At 45.0% G+C, this 10,369-nt stretch overlaps 1 protein-coding gene across 11 annotated transcripts in view; it reads left to right on the top strand.

Annotated features, from left to right (window-relative positions):
* ZNF532 (zinc finger protein 532) overlaps window positions 1-10,369 on the top strand; it is a 90,241-nt gene that overhangs the window by 1,423 nt on the left and 78,449 nt on the right. For 3 of the 11 annotated variants that reach the window (XM_039840544.1, XM_039840534.1, XM_039840526.1), the window contains exons 2-3: window positions 1,039-1,119; window positions 1,205-1,314. The exons of 2 other annotated variants lie outside the window; for them this stretch is intronic. The gene's annotated coding sequence lies outside the window, so the exon portion shown is untranslated. Of the gene's footprint in view, window positions 1-424; window positions 1,120-1,204; window positions 1,315-10,369 lie in introns of those variants that run through there. 6 more of the 11 variants (XM_039840571.1, XM_039840562.1, XM_039840515.1 and 3 more) reach the window with 5 other exon arrangements.

The following is a 10,369-nucleotide window of genomic DNA, read 5'->3' as shown; positions in this document are numbered from 1 at the left end:
GTGGTGACAGGGCTGGGAGAGAGAGGAGAGGGACGGGAGGAGGGGGCTGGGTGGGGTGGGGGTGACAGGCAGAGAGGAGCCTGGTCAACAAGCCAGCACCACTCTGCTAGGAGGCCGAGGCCGGCTCCTGCAGCCGACGCATCCAGTGTGAGGAGACACACATAGATTGCTTTCCTGGGGGCTCTTTGTCAGCCACCAACACAGAGAACACACACTGACACACACGTACACAAAGATCTGAGCCAGGTTGTGGGAGAATGCAGTGGGGGAAGGAGGAGGGAACAACAGTGTCTGCAGTGGAGGGTTTTAAGGGCGGAGGGAGGATGGGCCCTGAGGGGCTCTGGGGTGCCTTGTGAGGTGGGCATTTCAGACTGTGTGCTTGTGTGGTGGTGAGGGGGGGGACACACGATGACCTTCCTCTTCAGGAGAAGACCCCTAGCTGAAAAGCAACCCCCAGCGAGACCCCCCTGTGCTGATGGTTTTCAGGGACTTGTTGGCAACTCAGCGAGGGTTGCCATAGCTTTTTTATGTAGGGTGACCAGAACCGGCTGAAACTGGTTTGAGGCAGATCAGCTCCTGAACACAATGCAGTCACTGAGCTACTACAGTGGGATAGCAGCTTCCTCCCTTCATGGCAGCCAAAAGCAGAGGAGCTTTGCAGGAAGGTACCATCCCAACACAGTATGTGAATGCACACTTAGACACCACACAGCACTGGTACGTGACTAATGGAGTCCTAAAAGATTCTGTGTAGGGAAGATGGGGAAAAAGGTGCAGGTTTGCAAGGTCTGAGATTACTTGGGCTTTTCCTGCCTTTTTCTTTTGCTTAAGGGATGGACAAGGAGCTGAGATTTATGACCCTTATTAAAGAAAAAAAATGCGACTTGCTAGGGTGGGGACACTTGGTTTATGCAGTCTCTCTCGCTCTCTCTTTCTCTGTTTTTAACAAAACCAAACCAAAATGAACTGATGGATTTGAAATGGTAGTTTGTTTGTTGCTGGAGAATGCTACTTTGCATGCTTTTTTTTCTCTTGCAGGCTATGTTCTGTTTTGTGCTTTTCCTTTTAGAAGCTACTAAAGGGTGTTGGGGATACTTCTGACTATTATGAAGGCCAAAGGTAACAGTATTGTTCTAGCAAATGAGCATAAACGCTTTTCAGTGATGCTGTAAGGCATACATGCTGTCTTTTTTTTCCCTTGTAGGCCTGTTGACTGGGGCTGCTTTTAACCCTTTCATGTTTGCAGAGAATGCAACTGTGTGACAGTAACTGAACACTGGTCCAAAGTCTTTCCTAAAGGTCAAGGTTCACCAGGTGAGATATGATATTTTGAGCATGGATTTAAGTATTTATTTGAAGATCCATTGAGACACAGACTGACAGTGGATCGGTACCCTGGAGATAATATTGGGTTCAGAGTGGAGAAGAAATACTCGTAACGTTCTCCCAGTCTAGTGGGATTAGGGTGACTGTATGATGGTATTGCTGTCCAGACGAAAGCAGAATGACTTCATGAAATCGCGTGTGTCTCGTCATTTAGAAGAGTCAGGCCTGGAACGAAGCAAGTTCAGAGGATGGTAGGCGTCAGGGCCTTGTGGAGAACGCACTGTTTTGCATAAGACTAAAGCAGTATACATGTAGCCTTTTCCCGATGATTACAAAAAAAAAAAAAAAAAAAGGAGGGACTTTGCCAAATCGAGGCAGCCTCGCCACCTTTTTTGGGATTTGAGAGGTCTGCAGGTAGATTCGCCTTTTGTTCATTCATCACCTTTCTTTTACCTCGCTCTCTGTGTCAACCTGAAAGGTTTTTCACTGCGAGTCAAGTGGTGGAATGGCTTTTATTGATTTTGGGAGCTGTTGACGGTGAGTTTGCCACTGGATTATTTGTGGCATACATTTTAATATGGAATCCTAATGCGGGACCAGGAGGAAAGCGGGTCGTCTGGTTTCACCTGTGAAAAGATGCCTGTTAACTCGAAGCTTTACAGCAGTGGACAGTAGAAAAATCTCTCGTGCCTTAAGAGATAGCAGTTAGATTTGAGCTGGCATTTTTATGCAGCCTCCAGAAGCAGAGGTTTTAGAGAGGCGAGGAGAAAGCAGTAATGAGTGTAGCCAAGTGAAGAACAAAGGCAGCGTGAGCTTACAGGGGAACACTAAACATTTTGCCTTGGGGTTCCTTGTGCAAAGGACTTCCACTTCCCCAAACAGGAAACCAGCAGCTCCAGAATCACATCCAATATGATGTCATCAACAGATAGAACTGCTTCTGTCTTCTGGTTTGGTTAAAAAAAAAAAAAAAGAAAAAGAAAAAAAAAGTACAGTCAAGAGGAGCTCATAGAAGACATGATTGAAAATAAATTTCTCTCCCACTTTGAAGGGGGTATTTTGTTCCTTTTCGCGGTCAGCTGAACAGACAGAGCCTTTTCAGGAATGCCGAGGATCTTAGAATTGGTTGTGTGCTGGCAGTTAGTTGGTGGGCAGAATATCTGCAGTGGAGGGTGTCAAGTATGCAAGGGTTTTTATTGTTAAAATTGTTTTCATACGATTGCAGAGCAATCCAGTGCGTGAGAGAACAGGCAAAGGGAAATGAGTGCATGGTTAGCTCAGAATACTTCGTGTGGTATTTAAGAGAGAGAGACGTAATCTCAGACTGCTATACCAGTAAATAGCTTATGTGATGGAACAAAATTCTTTACAAATCATGGTGCTAAATTGGTTTTCAGTTCTCCATCATTTTGACTGCCAGAGGTGCTGTGTCAGAGTGTGGGCAGAAATCTGCTTGCAAAGCAGACCCCAGTCCACGTTGCATGATATGCTGCTCCTGCTTTTTTGGTGCCAGCTAAAACTCAGATGGCTAATATGATAAACCTTAATTAGCTTAATACAAGAAGCTGTTTTATAATTTAGTCCTTCACTCCTGCCTTTAGAAAGTCAGTGATTTTTATTTAACTTTGATGGCTACTCCCTTTCAAGGACTCTTTCCTGGTAAAGTGTTTTAAAAGCCCCTTTTGTAAGGCTTTGCATGTCTCAGAATGTTCTGGTTTACTCTCTGTGGTTTTTAGCTTTGTTCCCTCCCCCCCCAGAAGCCTCCTGGAAAATAGCATTTGTTTTGCATTTAGGCCGGTCTTTCCAGCTGCAAATGCAGTGTGAGGTTGGAGAGCTGGTTCTCCAGCGCAGTAATCAGGGAGCTCATCTTGGATTGAGGTCTGACTCAGGTGGCGATCTCATGCTGAGGTATAACAATGTGGCAGGCCTAGGTCCCCTGGGAGAGGATCAGAGTTTTCTGGCTTGGGAATGTGACTGTGAGTGTGGAGGACAAGTCGCAGCATTAGCATTCTCTTTCTCGGAAGAGCCAGGAGGGAACAGGGTGGCACCTATCCTTGGAGCTGGGGCCTGTTTGTTGCTGTCACTGTTGCCTTGGGGGCAGCCACACCTGGAGCTCGGGAGCCCATCCCCGGTCGGGACTGCTGGCAGCAGTCTCCAAGGCGGTCATCCTCTCCGGAGGAGGAATGTGTGGGTTTGGCTGAAGAGGGTACACTGGAAAGAAAGTGTCACTTGTGTATTGAAACTTTGCTTGTTTTGGTCAATTGGCTATTTAGAATAATTTTTTCCATGTTAAAAAACCTCGGAGTTAGGGCTTTTAGAACTGAGCTCCTGGTTCAGGAGGACTCGTGCTCTTTTTTTTTTTTTTTTTGCCTCTTTTGTCACAAAGAGATTCCCCGCCCCCACTCACCTTGACTCCTTTTTAAAGGAGGGTTTAGGAAGGAGGCATCAACATGTAAATGGAATGTTCTGCTTGTGCTTTTGACTAGGATGAATTAGAATTTTAGGATCTGTAGTCTCCCATCCCCTTTATTTCTTCCCTTGAAATGCTTTCGTGGGCATCGCTGTGGGGGTACAGTCTGTCTTCTGTTGGTTTTGAATAACTCTCCGCATATCCTTGGTAGAATTCCACCTGGCTGTTCACAGCTGGAGCAGGGGTTACTCTGATGAACTTCACAAAGGTTGCCAACACAAGGAAGACTGGGAAGGTCTGGGGTGGCTTCCTCTGCGTTCCCCTAACATCTTCCTAATCAATATAGTTCAGGAACAAGGAAACAATGACAGCAGCTGTGGAAAATGTTAAGGAAATTCACACCTTTGTGTTAATTATACTTAGGGGGATGATCTTTAACCAAGTCATGATTCAATGAAACATTTTTAGTTTTCGAATTTACATACAGTAAAATTTACTCTATGGTGTACAGTTCTTTGTGTTTTGACAAGTATATATTGCTGTGTATCCGCCACCACTATCCATAATGAGGAATGGTTCCATTGCCCCCAAAACTTTCCTCCTGCTCCCCCTTTGCAATCAGACTCTTCTTCCTGTCCCAGCTCCTTGGCAGGCACTGATTTGTTCTGGCCCTGTATTTGGCCTTTTCCAGAACGTCATACAAATGGCTTCTTTCACTTAGTAAAGTACCTTTGAGGTCCATCCGTGTTACTGTGTGTATCCATTCTTGGTTCTTCTTTATTGCCAGCTCGTAGACCAGTGTATGGATGTGTCACAGTTTTTTATACATTCGCTGTTTGGAGGACATTAGGGTTTTTCCCGTGTTTGGTGATTGTGAATAAAACTGCTGTAAACATTTGCATACAGATTTTTGTCTGAACACTATGTTTTTGTATCTCCGAAGGTAAAATACTTAGGAGTGGGATGGTTGGGTCATATGGTAAGTACATAAGAATTAAAACTTTGAATGAAAAGAAATTCAGCTCGTAGCTCACAAAAAAGATCTTGCCTTGTCAGCTGCAGCTCAGACGTCCCAAGTAAGAGATTGTAGCAGACATTATCTGATGACACATGAGGGATGATCATGACAATAGACCACTCACTAACAGGATGACATGCTTTATAACCCAGAACTAATCAGAATTAGCTAAAAAGTGGAAACAAAAAACGGCAAGTGGTAAAATCTTTATTTCCTACAGCAATTATTTTTAATCTCTTCAGAGACATTTGGCAGTTTAATTTTTACATATGTCTTCAGGTTCAGTGAAACACCAAACAATAATAGAATCAAAGTTTTAGAAAGTGGTACCGAAGGTCTCTGTTGAAATCTTAGTTGTGTAAACAACTTAATTATAATTCGTCTTATTTATTGACTGCCAAAATGGTGGTGGTGGTTTAATATTCGAAGTTATTCAGCTTTCGTGCCTTTTAAGGAAATGAAAATATTTAAGCGATCTCAAGGCAATGAAGTAGGTAGATTTGGGGAACTTTTTTTTTTTTTTTTTTAGCGGATAAAATAGTGTTCAGGATTGGGAAGAGCAAATAGACCTGAGGTTATGGTAATATGGAGGGAGGGGCCCAAGAAGGGGGGAGCCATTGTTAAATTGGGGATTATTTCATCCACTTAGCAGATACTTACTGAGTGTTTACCGAGCACCGGATGTTGTGCGAGGCTCTGGGAGTACCACAGGAGAAGGGCTCCAGAGGAATCTAGTGGGAAGTAGCCTACAGATGCTATGACAGGAATGTGAACAGAGGCCACCTAATGCCGGGCGAGGGAGGAGCCCCCGAAGCAGTGGCTTCTGAGCTGCATTGTGAATGACCAGTAAGAATATGTAAGTCAGGGGCAGGGACTGGGGGAAGAGCACAAGAGGCCACTGGAGCAGCACATGGAAGGGCCCTCAGGGAGCCTGGTGTTGCCAGCAGGGATGGGAGAGCGGGGTGTGGGAGATTGGAGGAAATTTAGGAGGCAGTCGAGGGCCAGACTTTGAAGGTCATTTTTGTATAGCCCATTCAAGAATGAACTTTTTTGTGTAGGCAGTTTAGGCAGAAAAGACTTACTTTTAATGACAAAGGTAAGTCATTACCTTTGGGGCGGTACCGTGAGGTTGGAATGGAGGCCGTTCAGGCTGCAGGGGGGCGGGGAGGTCAAGTGACGGGACCACCGCAGCAAAGAGGAGGGCTTGACCCAAGGTGTGTCTGTGGGGTAGAGCGGTAGGTGGCGACTGCTTCAGGTGGCAGGTGTGCTTATGGTGCTACCTGATGGGATACGGGAGATGATGGAGGAGGAGGGATAGAGGCCCTTGAGGTTACTTGCTGCTGGTTGTTTCTGTCTCTGAGATTCTGAATTCAGAAGGCGGAATACATTTGAAGGGTGCAGGTGGGGGGGCTTGATACAGTGAGTTCAGGTTTGGGTTGAGTTGCCCAGATCTTCCAGATCTTTGTCTCTCAGATCTAGAGTTCTAGATTGGGAGAACTTAGCATAGAACAGAGATGATAAAAGAAAGGTGCAAATAAGGTTGAGTTTAGGGTCCCATACGATAATGGGTTATGTAATAAAAACCATAAGTGAAGTGTGGGGGCGCTGAGGAACGTAAGATACACGTTTCAGGAAGTTAGAGGGCCAGACATTTCCAAAAGGGCAGAAAATATTAGAAGCTAACACCCATAGGCACTGCAGTCTTTCGTGGCGGGCCTTTCCATGTGTTCTGTCATTTAATACCAAAACAGTGAGATGGACTGTATACTATTATTCCCATGATGCAGGTGAGGGAAACTGAGACAGAGATCCGGGCCAGGACCTGCCAGCTCATAAGCGGTAGCAGAGGCAGAATTTGGAGCCTGCACCTCGCCACTAGGCTCTTCTGCCTTGGGGGAGCACATTTAGTGGTTATGGGGAACCCATGGAAGGTGTTTAATGGGGTGGAGGTAAGGGGGAGGAGACACCGAGAGAGGGCCCAGGTAAGTGCTAAACTGCACTGATAATGTTCAGGTTAGAAGTGCCAGCCGGTCCAGGTAATGGGGGGTTAGGGGGGGGTTGAGTCACAGTAAAGGCCCTCGTAATTAGCCCGGTTTTCCTGATTTTAGTCATCACAGGAGAATCTGTATCTACACCAGAGACGGTGCTAGAAATAGCACATTGAAAAGACACACGATTTTACTGGGACTAGGCTGAGGATACACATTGGAAGGGAGAAGGAACAAAGACATGTTTTTGTTTTATTTATTCTTTGAAAGAGATGAGAAAATAAAAGTAAATTGAAAGTTGTGTTGAGAAATATCTTTTGTTCTAAAAATAAACACAGTTTAAAGGATTTTTTGAATCATCTTCTATAGACAGGTGGTTCTAAATCCTGTTTTACAATGGTGGGGGAGGGGGTGGAGCAAATTCTGCTTAATCTGAATCTGGAGGCAAATAAGTAACTTTTAGACAAATTTAGAGTAGACTTTTTAGCTTACTCATGTGTTCCCTACTAGGTAGGCTCTAGTCCGGGGTGCTTAGGGCCCTGAAATGCATACTTTGTATGGTTTTGTTTTCAGTGAGATATTATTACAGCTTTACATAAACAGAGATTCCAGGCACATTGAAGGATTCTTAGAGGCCTAGAGATAAAATCAAGGTATAGTTCTTGAATGTTTTCTCAACTCAGCCTTTTCTTTTTAGAAGATAAACTCCTGCTTTCCACAGGCTGACTCATGAGTCTGGTAATGGGTATTGATTTTGATCATTTTCTTCTGCGAGGAACGCATTCTTTCTAGGGATCTGAATGGTGAGAATTAGACTGCAGAAAAACTTACTAGGTTAGGAAATTCAAAGCCCTGTGGATGTACTTCAAATATTTACAGTGACCGCCTCATTTTCTGCAGCGAGCCCATATTGGGTGGAGGGGAATGGGTCACCCAGTGGCTAGTAGCAGGTTTGCAATTAGATAGAACCCAGCACTCCGGGATCCTAGTGCCAGGCTGTTGTGTCGTTACTTTCTGCCTTCCAAAATTTATGGTATGTTTTGATGGTATATAAATCAGCTAATATTTGTAACCCTTCTATCATGTGAATCTGAAAACATGAGTTATTTGGACTAAGCCTCACACAGGCAGGTGTTCGTTGATAAGCCAGCCATCAACACTGTTGCTGATTTAATGCAGCAAAATCGGGAGAGGTAGTTTGAGGTTTGTAGCTGGAGAACTGACTGTGCTTAGTATTCTAGTTAAATCTGGGGGGTAAAGCCATGGAGATTTTCAGTTGCCTTTGCCTAGCCCTTGATGATATAAATCTTTATTCTGTCACTGACTAAATGGGACCTTGAGCAAATTACTTAAATTCTAAGTGATACTTTTCTTGAGTTTTTTGAGTATTAAATGCATATGAAGGTGCTCAGCAGAGTGCCTGGTATGTAATAAGTCTTAGTCACTCTGTGTTCCTCAGCCCCCTGTTTTTGGGGAAAGACCTTTGCCTGTCATTCTTTTTTTCTGTCTTGGTGTTGTTTCTCCTGTCCTTCCTTTGATTTCATTTACAATCAGATTTTTTGGGAGCGGGGCATGAAAACACACACAGTGAGTGTCTCCTGCCTTGTCTCTAGGTCTTCACTTACAGCTGCCCTTTTTCTGGTTAAAAGTGGGTGATACGTAGGCAAAAGGGTAGCGTCCTTGTTCCTACCTGGCTGTGCGTTCATTTGTAGGTGGAAAATGTTGGATGAACAATCTTACCCTTCAACTTTCTAGTCAGTGAGCGGCTATAGTCTAGATTGTCTGTCTATTGGTGTGATTTATGTTGAACAGATTTTAAAAACAAACAGCTTGATTGTGAAAATACGGCGGGTTGGCTAATGCCTCTCATCTGTCCCTGTCTCTTGGCATTTTGCTTCCCACGTTTGCTCAACTGACCAGACATTCGTATGTTGCCCACTGGGTTTGGTAGTGATAGAAGACTGAGTGGAAAAGGCTCCCAGGGTCTGGGGATGATTATTTCGTGTCTAGAACTGCTCCGTCCAGTATGGTAGGCAGAAGCCACGTGGAGCTATATTGAGCACTCGCAGTGTGGCTAATTGAGATGAGCTGTAAGCATAGATTCTACACCAGGTTTTGAAGACTTACATAGAAGAAAAGAATGTCATAGCTCATTAAAAGATTTTTGTATGGATTACGTTTGGATACTGGGATGCTGGAAACTAGGAACTCACGTCAGCATGCACTCCGCTCACTGTGTTCTTTACAGGGCCACATGTCCTCGGTTGTCTCTGTGCCTCTTCGTAAAGCTGCGTTCTCTGTCACATGGCAAACATGGCTGCCCCACGGCCCTTATGTTTCCATGTCCTTATGTAGACAGGGAGACGTCACCGGTATTCCTCAGTCCCACTTCCCGTTCTCAAGACCAGAGATCTCAGTGGGCCTGGTCTAATCAGCTGCGGCTCGTGGGGCGGGGTTGCCGCTAACCCTGAAGGGGCGACCGTGGTTTGCAGTGGGCTCTTGAAACATCCCCTGCGGGAGGGGGTCTACTGCAGGTAGGAATCATCGGTCGGAGGTGATCAGCTGTCTAGTCAGGGCAGTCCTCATTTTGCAATGCAGTGCTTTCTAGAGAATGTTGTCGTTAAGAGCAAAATCTGGTACTTGCCTTTTTGTTCAAACATCAGCAAAGCCATTGAGTGAACGAGTGAAGGCGACGAGAAGTGATTTACACGTGTTTATTAGTGAAGTTGAACAAGCTGGAGGCAGAAAGGGGGCGCCGAAGGGAGGGGCCGCCTTTTACAGATCGTGTTCTTGTTCGTATATTAAAATAACATTGCTGACCAACGTTGATTTTTTCAGTGGTAGGGTGGGTTTACCTTGGTTTCTCCCATCTATCATCTGTTCCTACAGCCTAGAGCACCGACTTGCTATCTGTCTGCTGTTTGGGGAGCACAGTCTGTAGCTTTGCCTTGGTTCATTCTTGTCAGAAAATAACTTACCCGTGAGTGAACTGCATTTGTGTCCTTAGTATTTACACTATATTCCGACACGCTTACTTGGGTTCTAGGGTAGCGGGGCAGGGGGAAGTATACACAAAAGGAAAGATCAGATCTAAGTGGAGGTTCCGATAAAGATAAATTTGGGGCAGGATTGTGAAAAAGGAGAGGGATGGAGCTTGATTAAAAGAGAAGGATGACCCAAGGAGGAAAGTGTGGGGGGGAGTTTAACACTTGGCATGAGAGGGAAATGTGCAGAGGACATCGAGCGTAGCCGTCTGGCTACGACAGATTTTTAGCCAGGAAATGATGAAAAACGAGTCTCAAGGAAGATTAGCTCAGGGGTGCCTCGGTCACCCTGGGAAGGTGCCGCTAAGGAAGCTGTCTGCTCAGAGCCACTTTTGATTTCTGAGTAGTTAGGTCTCACAGCAACCCTGACAGGTAGGTGATCTTTACTCATTTTCTGCCTGAGGAATTTGAGGCTCCTTAGTGCAGGAGCTGGCTTCCACACCTGTGTCTTTCTGACCTTGAAGCGTGTTCCTTTTACTGTTCTTCAGCGTAGCAGCCAAACTGTATGAACTATTTAGTGTGTAGAAATGGAATCTTTTCTCTATTTTCTATTTATTCAGAATCACAAGAATAATATATTTAG

The sequence above is a fragment of the Pteropus medius genome, unplaced genomic scaffold (genome assembly GCF_902729225.1).
Source record: "Pteropus medius unplaced genomic scaffold, Ma_sr-lr_union100, whole genome shotgun sequence".
Taxonomy (NCBI): domain Eukaryota; kingdom Metazoa; phylum Chordata; class Mammalia; order Chiroptera; family Pteropodidae; genus Pteropus; species Pteropus medius.
The sequence above is the reverse complement of the archived record's forward strand: the minus strand, read 5'-3'. Positions and strand labels throughout refer to the sequence as shown.